General features: G+C 40.1%; 1 long non-coding RNA gene across 1 annotated transcript in view; it reads left to right on the top strand.

Moving 5' to 3' along the window:
- LOC141127648 (uncharacterized) overlaps positions 1 to 13422 on the top strand; it is a 102087-nt gene that overhangs the window by 78536 nt on the left and 10129 nt on the right. The window lies entirely within an intron of this gene.

Genomic DNA, 13422 nt, shown 5'->3' with positions numbered 1-13422 from the left:
GAAGCTGCTAACCTCTTTTGCTGACCTACATGCATTTCCTCTGGACTTTAACATTCTGAACATCTGTCTTAAGGCTTCGGTTTAGAACCCCAAGGGGCCACGTTGTGCATTTTTATTGTGTATAATAAAACCCACTACAGAATGTCTCTGAAACCTCAGTATCTCTTTATATCTCAGATTGTTTTACTGTCAATGTCAGTCAATTACCCTTTCATTCAACAGTTCATGCAGTTCTCAGATATCAATCATTGGATTTAATAGAAAACTGCTGATTTAAGTCAAACTAGATACATGATATTTATTTGTACAGCACCGCTCTAAAATATATTTCATGTGTTCAGTTAACATTTGCTTTATATATTGGGTCAGATTTTACCAAAGGCTCAAGTTAAATAAAGTGATCCTTTATGTTTGTTTTCTGGTAATTTCAGTCAGCCTCTTATTATAGTTACTATTGCTGTGTGTGGTTCCAATGAATACTATATGACATGGATTTGTAAAAGTGGTTGAGCGTGCATTTTGTAATGATTCACTATCAAAGGGAGAAAAAAAACTTACCCTGTTTTATCATAAGGATGGTTATTACACCTACTGTTACTTCCTCTACTAGGAAGAGTTGTTAAAACTTGCTCTGTTTGACAATGAGGATTACAAGTGCAGCTAAGACTAAAACTATTAGAAATAAATAAAAAGTCATATTTAAAAATGTTATTTGTTTATGATAAACTACTACTAGTTCTTCAATTTTATTACTTCTATATTTAAAAATAAATGGCCTAATAGTTTACTATTGTTTATAAAAGTAATTACAAAATAATAATACATAGACACCTATAAACACAGTACACATAGTAAACATACACATTGGTATTTTCTGTTGATATCTATTATGAATGTTCATAATATTACTACATCACTTGAGATAATAATGCATACAATACATATATATATAAGTATTGAAAGTTGCATACTAACATAGAACATAGGGCAATAAACTAACACTGCTTGAAGCTTTAAGTTACACCAAACAATCCCTATTTTCCAGCTTTTAGTAACATTAAATAATCCTTATTTCTAAAAAATAATCCATACACATCCACGACTTAACCACTTCAATACCAAGCACTTTCACCTCCTTCCTGCCCAGGCCATTTTTCTCACTGTCAGACTTACCTTACCTTACTTTACTATTTTTTCACACACAAAAAAAGCTTTCTTTTGTTGGTATTTAATCACCAACCACAACAAACATATTTTTCTTTGTTTCTGTTATAAAATTTTGTAAATCAATAATCTTTCTTCATAAATTTAGGCCAAAATGTATACTGCTACATTTCTTGGTGAAAATAACCCAAATCAGTGTATATGTTTTAGTCTGTAGATAACTTATTGGTATTTAGTAAGAGGCATGGTGAGTTTTTTGAAGTTTAAATTTTTTGTCACAATTTTATTGGAAAATTTAGAAATGAAAAATAATATTTTTTTTCACAATTTTGTTTTTAACATGCTGTCACCAGTGTAGTACATCGTCATCATATACGGTAATTTTCACTCCATAAAAATGGGGGGAAATGTCTGTGCATCTTATGGAATACTGACCAGGCCTCCCCCTCTTCGCCACTGCTGTGTTACAATACAGGGCCGGCCATTTGGCTCTTCTGTGGCAGAAGAGAGGAGGACAGGATGTGAGGCGCATTCCGGTTACCACACATCCAGGTCTCTGGTTGCTCGCATACGGTGGTGGAATGCACGCCATCCTGTCAGCGTGAGCCGGGTGGCTATCGTCTCCTCACATGTTCCATGCTTGGCACACATCCTGAATTTGGTGGTGCAGCATTTCTTGACCAGGTACCCAGGCTTAAAGATCTTCTGGGACAGGCCAGAAAAGGCTGAGATCACAATGCCAATGCTCTGCTGGCTAATATTCAAAGGGTAATCAACCTGCCCACCAACCGCCTCATTTGTGACATGCCCACCAAGTTGAACTGAACATTGGCAATGCTGCAGCAGCTGCTAGGGATGAGCAGAACACTCCTTGGTTCGGTTCGCACCAGAACAGGAGAACAGGCAAAAAGTTTGAGCGAACATGCAAACCCTATTAAAGTCTATGGGACACGAACGTGAAGAATCAAAAGTGCTCATTTTAAAGGCTTATATGCAAGTTATTGCCATAAAAAGTATATGGGGACCCGGGTACTGCCCCAGGGGACATGTATCAATGCAAAAAAAAGTTTTTAAAATCATCGTTTTTTCAGGAGCAGTAATTTTAATAATGCTTAAAATGAAACAATAAAAATTAAATATTCCTTTAAATAGCGTGTCTGGGGGTCCTCTTGGTCTGCCTGTAAAGTGGCGCATCTGTGCGACGTGTAGAACAGTGCCGCGGTAAAATGACATTTCTAAGGAAAAAATGCCATTTAAACTTGCTTGCGGCTGTTTAGTATTGCTGGCTCCCGGCAATATAGATGAAAATTTAATGAAAAAATCAGCGTGGGTTCCCCCCCCCCAGTCCATACTAGGCCCTTTAGGTCTGGTATGGATTTTCAGGGGAACTCCACGCCAAAATTAAAAAAAGCAGCATGGGGTCCCCCCCAAAATCCATACCAGGCCCTTTGGGTCTGGCATAGATTTTAAGGGGAACTCCATGCCAAATTAAAAAAAAAAAAAATTTGGCATGGGATCCCCCCAAAATCCATACCAGACCCTTATTCAAGCAATCAGCCTGGCATGCCAGTAGAGGGGGGGATGAGTGAACAGCTCCCCCCTTCCTAAACCTTACCAGGCCCCTTGCCCTCAACGTGGGGAAGGGGACAAGGGCAAGTGCAGGGTATATAGTGCAGTACAGAGTATATAATACAATGTATTGAAGTGGTTAAGGGGAACTGTATGACAGAATTAAGAAAAAAACGGCATGGGGTCCCCCCAAAATCCATACCAGGCCCTTTGGGTCTGGCATAGATTTTAAGGGGAACTACATGTCAAAAATAAAAAATAATTGGCATGGGGTCCCCCCTGAAATCCATACACCCCATCCGAGCAAGCAGCCTGGCAGGCCAGAAAATGGGGGGGTGAGCAAGTGGGGGATTGGAATTTTTGCCCCCTTTAACAAGGGGGCTCCCAGATCCCGCACCCCCATCTGAATAGCTATCAGGTACATTGTACCCCTACCTATTCACCAAAAAAGTGTCAAAAATTAAAAACCACAACAGACAGTTTTTGACAATTCCTTCATTAAAAAAAAAGTGTCCCGCGATGTCCATCCATCTTCAATCACGCCACCCAACGGACCCGAAAAATAGAAAACAAAAAAAGCTCCACCTCGATGGGAGGCCTCCTGATGACTTCTGTCTCTTGGCTGTGACATCTGTTATATAGGCAAGGACGGGGCCACCCGGTGACATAACCGAGTGACCCACCACTTCTGACATCATGTGAGGTCAGATGGGGCTGGGTCATCCGGATATGTCAGCGGGTGGCACCGCCCTTGCCTATATAAGAGCTGCCAGAGGGAAAAGACAGCAGTCGGCAGGAGCCCTCCCATAGAGGCAAAGTTTTTTCATTTTTTTTCCTATTTTTTGGGTCTGTCGGCGATGTGATTGAAGATGGATGTACATTGCGGGACACTTTTTTTTCTTTTTTAATAAAGGAAATGTCAAAAACTGTCTGTTGTGGTTTTTACTTTTTGACACTTTTTCGGTGAATGGGTAGGGGTACAATTTACCCGATACCCATTCACATGGGGGGGCGGGATCTGGGGGTCCCCTTGTTAAAGGGGGCTTCCAGATTCTGATAAGCCCCCGCCTGCATACCCCAACAACAAATGACCAGGGTTGTCAGGAAGAGGCTCTTCTCCCCATCAACATATGGACAAGGTGCTTTGGGGGAACTCCCCATGTTGAGGGCATGTGGCCTGGTATGGTTCAGGAGGGGGGCGCTCACTCATCTCCCCCTATCCTGACCTCCAGGCTGCAGGCTCGAATAAGGGTCTAGTATGGATATTGGGGGGGGCCCACGCCAATTTTTAAAAAAAATTGGCGTGGAGTTCCCCTTAAAATCCATGCCAGACCCAAAACTTTTGATTTTTCATGTTTGTATTCCATAGACTTTAATAGGGTTTGCATGTTCTCTAGAACTTTTTGCCTGTTCACATGTTCTGGTGCGAACCGGGGGTGGGGGGGTGTGGCCCTTCCCTATTTACAGCCTTTACAGGTTACCAGTTTAGAGTTAAACAGGATTTCTGGCACTGGCTCTTACTCTCACTCACTCTGACATTCAAGACAATACCTCACATGTGTGGTGCAATCACTATTTACATATGTGTGTGGGACCTATGTATGCATTTGCGTGTGAGGATGGGTGGAACGGGGATGCTTTACATTTTTTTTAATTTTTATGATTTATTTTGTTAATTTTTTTTTCTTTTACACAGTCTCTTTAATTTTTTAATTTTTTTAATCAACTTTATTGCTTTTACTGTAGAAGGGATGAACGACATCCCTTGTGATAGCATGGGCAGTGACAGGTACTCTTTACTAAAAGACCCAAGATCTCTCCTCTGCTCTCAAAAGCATCTGATCAAACTGAGATTGGTTTGATCAGATGCTTTATGAACAGGTAATGGCTTGTAAAGAAACCAAAAGGTAGGCGCCACTACTTCATTCATCTCCACTAACTTCCAGGTTCCATACTGAGAGCCTGGCCTGAAGCCTTATGAACACAGAAGTTTCAGTCGCTCAGCAAGGGCACCATTCAGAGAATGCTTTGCATTTTCTGATTGAATGAAAAGCATTCTCTGATTGGACGAGGTGAAGCGTTATGTCACCACCCCACCCCTCCACCTAGTCCAACCAGAGAACACTTTGCATTCATTCAGAAAATGTAAAACATTCTCTGAATGGCATCTGCGCCGAGCAGCCATAAACCTTCTAAGTTCAGTAGGTAGAAGTGCAGCCACTTTGCGCAGGACTTGGAGGCAAGTGGAGATCACTGAAGTAGCAGTGTTTATTTCAGTGATTTCCACCTTCCAGGGGGATTGGCTAGGTAGGGTAAATTTATATTTACCTTGGTCCAAGCTGGACCAATGTAACTATATCATATAGCCATGCCTGCAACAGACCTTTAAGGATTCAGGGTACAGATAGGATAAGTGTAGGTTGTATTTTAAGGGTAAGGATACATTGGAGAATGCTAACTTTTTTTTCAGCCAAATGCTCTGCACTGAACACTACCATGCTGGGTTCCTGGTGCTAAAATCAGAAGAAGTGTGTAATCAATACATATAGCAGGGTGACCAGTGAAACTTTAAAATCCAGAAAGTATTTTAATATCCCTGCTGTACACATTGTTATTTTTAATTAAAACAGCAGCACAAATGTAAGACTAGCAATACAGTGTTTTTAAATGCCATGATATTTGTGATACATGTTGTGCACCAGTAAGTAAATGGAAATTAGAAAATTACTTATTCATAAGAATTTAACATGTTATTCACGAAACACCAATAGTGCCTTACTGCCAAAAAATAACACAATTTTAATACTTGCAGGATGTAATCCAGGGACTATATAAGTTTAATTTCTATGCAGTAAGGTACTGTAGCAGCTGGTTAAATAGCTGTACTGAAAGCTATAGTCCTGTGCCAGCACTGCTGAAATACATGAAAAGTCACATACATATTAAATATTTAATTGTATCATTAAATATATGCCAATGTAATATAGTGCTACAAATGAAAGGTATGGAGACATCATTCCCTCTGTCGCTATTCACATGGTATTGTCACCGTAGACATAGTATATCATCATCTTGCAAGAGTGATGAAGAGTGATGAAGGAAAAGGAAATGCTTTTCTTTAAGTTTTAATATGATTTTACCCAAGGTGTATTGAAAAGGTTTTCCATTTGAAAAAAAAAAGGGATCTCTGCTTCATACTCCGGAATGTAGTAACCTGGAACATGCTTTTGTCCTGCAGGTAGATTTAGAAGACAAGTTACTGGTGGTCCCAGCCATCAAAAAATATAAGAGCTACATTAAGAGGTCCTACTATATTGAGGGGACATATGCAAGACTCTTCTATTGATGGAAATTAAAAAAAACATATGGTGTAACATCTGTAGGTGTAATGTGTTATCTAAATGTATCCACTTCAATTAACCACTTGCCGCCCGCCCACCGTCAAATGACGACTGGGTGGTGCGTCTCTCGTTCTGGGTGGACATCATATGACGGCTACCCAGAACAACCGCTCTTGTGCACTCCCGGGGGTCCGCAGGGCGGTGTTTGCGACCGCGCCGTGTTGCTAGGACACGGCGCGACCCTGATCTGTGTAAAGACCAGCAATTAGTGCCAACCAGTGTCCACAAGTACCAGCAATCAGTGCCCACAAGTGCCAGCAATCAGTGGCCATTAGTGATGCCAGTCAGTGCTGGCTATCAGTGCTGCCCATCAATGCAATCACTGCTGCCCATCGATACTCATCACTGCTGCCCATCAGTGCTGCCCATCAGTGCCACCTATCTGTGCCCACCAGTGCCGCCTATCTGTGCCCAGTGCCCACCAGTGCCACCCATCAGTTCCGCCTATCAGTGAGCATCAGTGCCACCTATCAGTGCCCATAAGTGCGGCATATTCGTACCTCCTCATCAGTGCCACCTAATCAGTGCCCATAAGTGCCACCTCATCAGTGCCCATAAGTGCCACCTCACCAGTGTCCATCAGTGCAGCCTATCAGTGACCATCAGTGCTGCCTCATCAGCACCCATCAGTGAAGGAGAAAAATGACTTATTTACAAAATTTACTGACAGAAACTAAGAAAAACTTTTTTTTTTTCCAAATTCTTGGTCTTTTTTTTTTTTTTTTTCAAGAGAATAAAAAACCCAGGAGTGATTAAATACCACCAAAAGAAAGCTCTATTTGCGTGAAGAAAATGATACAAATTTCACATGTAGCATGACCACACAATTGTCATTCAAAGTGTGACAGCCCTGAAAGCTGAAAAATGGCCTGGGCAGGAAGGGGGTGTAAGTGCCCTGTATTGAGGTGGTCAAAGTGAAATATATGGTAAATACACCCAATCCCCCACACATAAACAATACAAGAAAAGAAAAGGAAAAGAAAGAAAGAAAAAAAAACTACTGTGTCATCATTACCACTGCATAAATCTGAAATGTACTTGAGCTTCTGTAATGCAGGGTTTGTATCCTAGGTGCCCCCATCTTGGAGGACATCAGGCTGAAGAGGGGGACAGACTCGCTGTAATACCCAAAAATGAACTAAAATGCTTTCAGATGGAGGTACTGTGGATGAGATGATACACTTTACAAAAGAAAATGACATTAGATCTAAAAGTTTCATAAAGACTGGCGCAAACAGATTTTGTGAAAGTGTCTCCCATGCAATCTAAAAGTGTTCTCCAAATTCATGTGTCTGTCTAGAACTTGTACTTGAATTAGGTGCATGCTGCTCCACGTTTAGAATGCATGGGAGACACTCTCGCAAAATCTGTCTATGTAAACTAAAAAGAAGTTGGTCGTAATTAGCTCCACTTTTGTAAGATAAAAGCTATCGGTATTTCATTTTGAAATTGGTGCAAGTGTTGTGCCACAATGTAGAAATGGAGCAAATTAAAACTAAATGAATTTGGTGCACAAGTTGATGTCAGAACCAAAACTTGCAGATTTTTTTATTTTTTATTTGGCGCAACACATTAATCAGAACAATTATGAAAAAGTGGAACAGCAGCTTTATTGAATTCCCCATAGTATTTTGTTTACATTTGCTTTAATTATTCGAGACTAAAACAAAAAGAAAAATGTTTGAAAATTTAAAAACATGTAAAACGTGTTTAAAACTTGAAAAAGTAAAATAAAATTGACCGCAAACCAGTATAGTTTCTTTATAATGGTATTCTTTGGTGGCTCTCCTGGTGAAGAAAACCTTTATTAAAGCTGTGTGCAGTTTGTAATATGCAAACTAAAATACAGACATGTGTGTTATTAATATAGATTACCTAATGAAGTAATTTATGAAACATTTGTAAAAGTGGAAATTGAAAAAAAAAAAAAAAGGAAGGGGAGCAGGTGAGATTTTTGATGCAGAAGAGATGTACTATATCTCTTCTGCATTAACGTTTCTTACCTGCTTCTCCGCCACTATGCACTGAGCTCAGTGCAAAATTCCAGCAATACTGAGCTGACTGAACTCCAGCGCATGTGCCAGAGTGATGTCACCTTGGCCCAGCCAACTAAAATGGTTGGAGATTGGTACCTGGAAACCGCCTGGCCGAAGATGACAGCAGCCGGTGGGGAGATCTGGGACAGTGCAGCATGAAAGTAAAGGTAGGTATAGTTCTGCTTTAATATATATTCCATAATATTGGACAGCAGCCAAAAAGATGTTAACCAATATTTGTCAGTACTGTATAGATAAAGAATCATCTCAGCACTCACGTGTGATGAAATGAGTATTTACAACAAAGCCTTAGTTTAGTGTTAGGGTATTGTCGGGTTATTGTTTTAGTCAGATATTAGGTATTTAGTTTAAGATCTCAGGCTAAGACTAGATTTAGTGTTTAGGTGGAAGAGATTAGGTGATACGTGTAGGGTGGAAGTCAGGTATTATGAGTTTAAGTAAGGAGGTGAGGTAAACACTATAAACCAGAAAATCACAAAAAGCTACAACCTTTCTCAAGACATTTCTCATGATTCAGGAAAGTTTTTGTCTGAAATGTTGGTGTTCTCTTGATCTGTATGTGGGTACTGTAAGAATTCTGTAGTATGTATGTGAATGTCCTTATCTGTACAAGTTCACTAATAAGAATAGTTTGATTCCTTTATCCTTTAGAGGCACCTTTCTTGCATTAGCAGTTTATAACACATTTTCTGCTGATGTTAACACATTCATGCTGCTAGATGGCAGGTGCTTGTTTACAAATCAATTAACATTTATAAACTTCATAAACTTTATAGCTATATAAATTCTGATGCCTCTATATCTTATATTTTTTTTATTGTATGGCCACATTAGTATTTATACAATTACACCTCTTCCCGTTATGTTATTCATTTGTATTTTACTGTAAAAAATAGAAATTAATGTAGAAATGTTTTTGAAAAAATTATGGTGTACACTCTGTTACTTAAGATTATATATACTAGATCTATAGAATGGATGTATCTATTAAATAAACAGTGATAAATGCTGGCAGGTTTTGTTTCCCTGTCTTATGTACTCAGTGAATTAGGTGTGCAAGTCTAACCACCTCTTTAGATTTCTTATGCCTCCTTCTACTACAACTGTCACAAAGACAAGAAAAAAGGTCTTACTTGATTTGCTACATTTTTTGAAATGTAAACTATGAGCACATGGAGAATTAAATGGTGAAATTGAGATCATGCTTCTAGGATACATAAAATGTATAACACAGCTTAAGGCTAAAGTGTCAACTTTACATGGACTTAGCCTTGAAGAATCCGCTAATCAGGTCACTAATCACTAGTTACTAGAGCCTATTTTTTTTTTAATTCTAATGGTAATAAAACTCTTGCTCTACCAGATTCTATACCTACCCATTTTCTCTGGGTTTCATGTCAATGCTGTAGACACTTATTAAATGTAGACTAATCTGTCATACTAGAACATGGGCAAATCAGAAAAACGTATGATGACTGATAAATGTATCTCTGTGTCATGAGCCAAGATTGAGAGGTAAAAGTGACAACAATTAGAACCTTTATAGACATTAGCATTAGGTATAGATTTAGATTGCCGACAAAAAACCACTGTTGATGGTTATGATTAAATGTTGTGTCATTCTATCCCTCAGCTTTCCTGCTTCTTCACTTCTGGGGATATCAACACTAGTAATTGTCAGGCTAGGCGCAATTGATTATCCTCAAAATTTGTTCTAGCTATTGACCATAATGGAATAAAAATTGTGCCTCTAAATTATTCAGAATGAAAACATACACAGGAGAAATCGATATGGCACATCTGATATAAAAGGCAAATTAACACTGGCTATATAGGGAAGGAAAATTCTGCTTATTCATAGAGAAATATTTCATTCACGTGGTTTTCTTTGTTGTTGTTTTTCTTTATCTAAGTGCGATTCATTGTGAGCCAATTTAACAGAATATAAAATTGATATATAGCACATTGAAGCTGATTAATCAAAACTAAAGAAAAGAAAATGAAATACAATTTTTATTTAAAGTATATCTAAACCCAGGAATAAACTATGTATTGTATTGCATCTTACCAGCACATCAGATGTGAGGCTGCATTTGTTTTGCATTTTTTCAACTTTTTCTCCTTAATTTTACCTAGTGATCCTGCCAGTAATACACTTAAAAATGTGCATTTTTGTTTATGTGTCTGTTCTCCTTGGTTACACATACAAACACACAGGGAAAGGTGCGGGATTCCTCTAAATCAAACTTTTCCAGCTGGGCTAGCTGACCTCTGTAGAAAACCAGAATAATTATAAAAGATAGCAACTAGCAGTTGTTTTGGTCGACTAAGTACAGGAAAGAGCCAGGGATGTATTCAACCCAAGATATTGACAGTTAGCAGCCTAGAAGAATATTGAAAAAATGTCAAAATGAAACCAGACTTTTTTTTAACATTTATTGTTGCCTTTTCTTAGGCACGTTTAGGTATTTGTGGGCAAACAACAGGAAATAACAGTAATCAATAGGGTCTGTAATAAGGCTTGTACTGACTCACCAGTGGACTCCAATGGATGCCTGCTGTCTTAAAAAAAAAAGTGCCAGGAATGCTATGTGTTCCAGCTCACTACACTAAAATGTGCATTCTCACTCTGTTGGATAGAGTGATCTCCTGCTTAACAGTAGGGATGAGGTTTAGGTTTGGCCCAACGTAGGATTCAACATGAAATTTGAATGTTTGATGTTCACATTACCATCTCCATTAAATGAATACTTCTGCTGTGCGAGCTGCAAAGCATCATTGGATGTAAGGATTCCGGTGGCATCTTAGCATCCTCTATCCCACTGCATGTCAGCTTGTAAACAATTTGGTGGATATCGGAGAACTAGAGAAAGTGCAGAGAAGAGCAACAAAAATGATAAAAACCATAGAGGAGTTCAGCTATGGGTCAATAAAATGGGATATGATCACCATATATAAATATATATGTGCTCCATACAGTGAACTTATGAAACTGTGAACATGTGAAATAGAATCTCTCAAGAACTAGTTCTGCCCAGCTCAAAAGGTTGATTTAAAAAAAAAGAGCTGGATGCATTCCTAAATGCACAAAATATAACTGCATACTAACATTTACAGGTAATAACACCGGGAGTAGTTGATCCAAGGAATATCTAATCGTCTCTTGGGGGATGAGGAAGGAATTCTTTTCCTCCGCTGGGTCAAACTAGATCATGCTTTTTTATGTTTTCTTTGCCTTCCTCTGACTACTCTTGGTCAAATGTCCCAAGGATATGTCAAGGGTGTCTGTGGGACTAACAAAACAGGGGAACTACATACCCCTTACTTATTCAGGTGGGGGGGCAAAATATATGGACCCCCTTATTTTTAAAGGGGACATCCAGATTCTAATAAGTCACTCGCCACAGAGGCCAGGGTTGTGGGAAGAGCTTCATAAATATGCATTAGTACACTTCCCCAGGGAAATGGCCATCTCCCTATGCCTTTATTTGCCTGTTAGCCTTGAATATGGCCAGAGCTGATCTGAAGATTTGTGTCACATACCTGGTTTATGAGCCTGACGTGTAGAGGAGAGCCTCTCGTACCACACCGGCTTGTGGGCCACTGAGGTTGAGACAGCAGCCACAGAAGCATGGTGACGTAGGAGTGCCTAGGGTCAGTCCAGTATTCAGTATGGCTGGTTGTCCGTGGCTGGATGAGCAGGTGCAGGATCAGGCAAGCGGGGTCGGTAAAGTTCAGGCAGATCAGCAGAGCAGCAGGTAGAATTGAAGTCCAAAACAAGCCGGGGTCGGGGCATCAAGCAGACAAAGTTAGTGAGAACAAGCCAGAGCAAGATCAGAGGTCAGCAATGGTAATAGGTCAGAACACACAGAAACTGCAGACCAAAAAGCAATGAGTCCTTAATGCACTCAGTTTAAATAGCCCCTTTGGTGCCAGCGTTGGTGACAGGTGCGAATACGTGTACACGTGCGCACCGACGCGCCATAAACGCGCGTCCCTGTCATACAATTTCTACTGCACAGCCATGCCTTTTCCCATGCCTTTCCTGACATCGCCCTCCCAGGGCAACCTCCAGATGCCCCACTGGCTCCTCTTTCGTGGCTATTGCGCGTACATTACTACTGGGTTTCCAAGAGTTTTCCTATGGACCATAACCTCTCCATTTAATTAAGTACTGTATTTGCTATCTTCTCCTTCTGCAGTCTATGATGGCCTCGACTTCAAACTCCTCATCCCCATTAATAGCAATAGGTGCAGGGGGTCCTGAACTATGATTGGGAAAAGGATTTGGTACTGCTGGTTTCAACAGGGATACATGAAATACTGGATGTACTTTGAGGGACTCTGGTAATTTTAATTCATAAGACACGTCATGAATTTTTCTCCTTACCGGAAATGGTCCTTTGAATTTCGGTGCCAGCTTCTTAGATGGGCAAGTCATCCTTAAGTTCATTGTGGCATCCCCTGGTTGCAGCAACAGTTCCCCCCTTCCCCTCCTGTCAAACATTCTTTTGTTGTCCTCCTGAGCCTTCTTGACCGTCTCCTGTAACAACAAGTTATTAGTAGAAAAAAAATCCAGAGTACTCTGGACAGTCTGAACAGCAGTTTGTGGAATCAGATCAGGTAGAAAGGTTGGGTGGAAACCATATTTGCAAAAAATGGGGATTGTTTGGCGGCAGAATGACTGGTGTTATTATATGCGAATTCTTCTAGTGGCAAAACAGATACACAGTCATCCTGTGCAAAGGACGTGAAACATTGCATATGTTGCTCCAGGGTTTGATTGGTCCGTTCTGTCTGCCTGTTTGTCTGGGGGTGGTAAGCTAAAGAGAAAGTAAAATTTTTATGCCTTCCAAAACTTGGAAGTGAATTGGACTCCGCAGTCTGACACAATGATCATCGGGATGCCGTGAAGTCTGACCACTCTCCCTAATGAAGACCCGAGCGGTCTCAGCAGCAGGTGGGTTACCCTTCAGGGGTAAGAAGTGCGCCATTTTTGATAAACAATCCACCACTACAAAAATAGCAGAACAATCTTCAGAAGGTGGAAGCTCAACAACAAAGTCCATGGCAATCATCTTCCAAGGCCTATAAGGTACAGGTGAGGGTGTGAGTAAGCCCCAAGCTTTATTTTGGGTGTTCTTGCTCCAAATGCAGATAGTACATGCGTTGACATAAGCCTTGCAATCCTTCTCAAATCCACGTCACCAGAATGTACGTTGTACCAACTC

This window comes from Aquarana catesbeiana, linkage group LG02 (assembly GCF_042186555.1).
Source record: "Aquarana catesbeiana isolate 2022-GZ linkage group LG02, ASM4218655v1, whole genome shotgun sequence".
Lineage (NCBI taxonomy): Eukaryota > Metazoa > Chordata > Amphibia > Anura > Ranidae > Aquarana > Aquarana catesbeiana.
The sequence above is the reverse complement of the archived record's forward strand: the minus strand, read 5'-3'. Positions and strand labels throughout refer to the sequence as shown.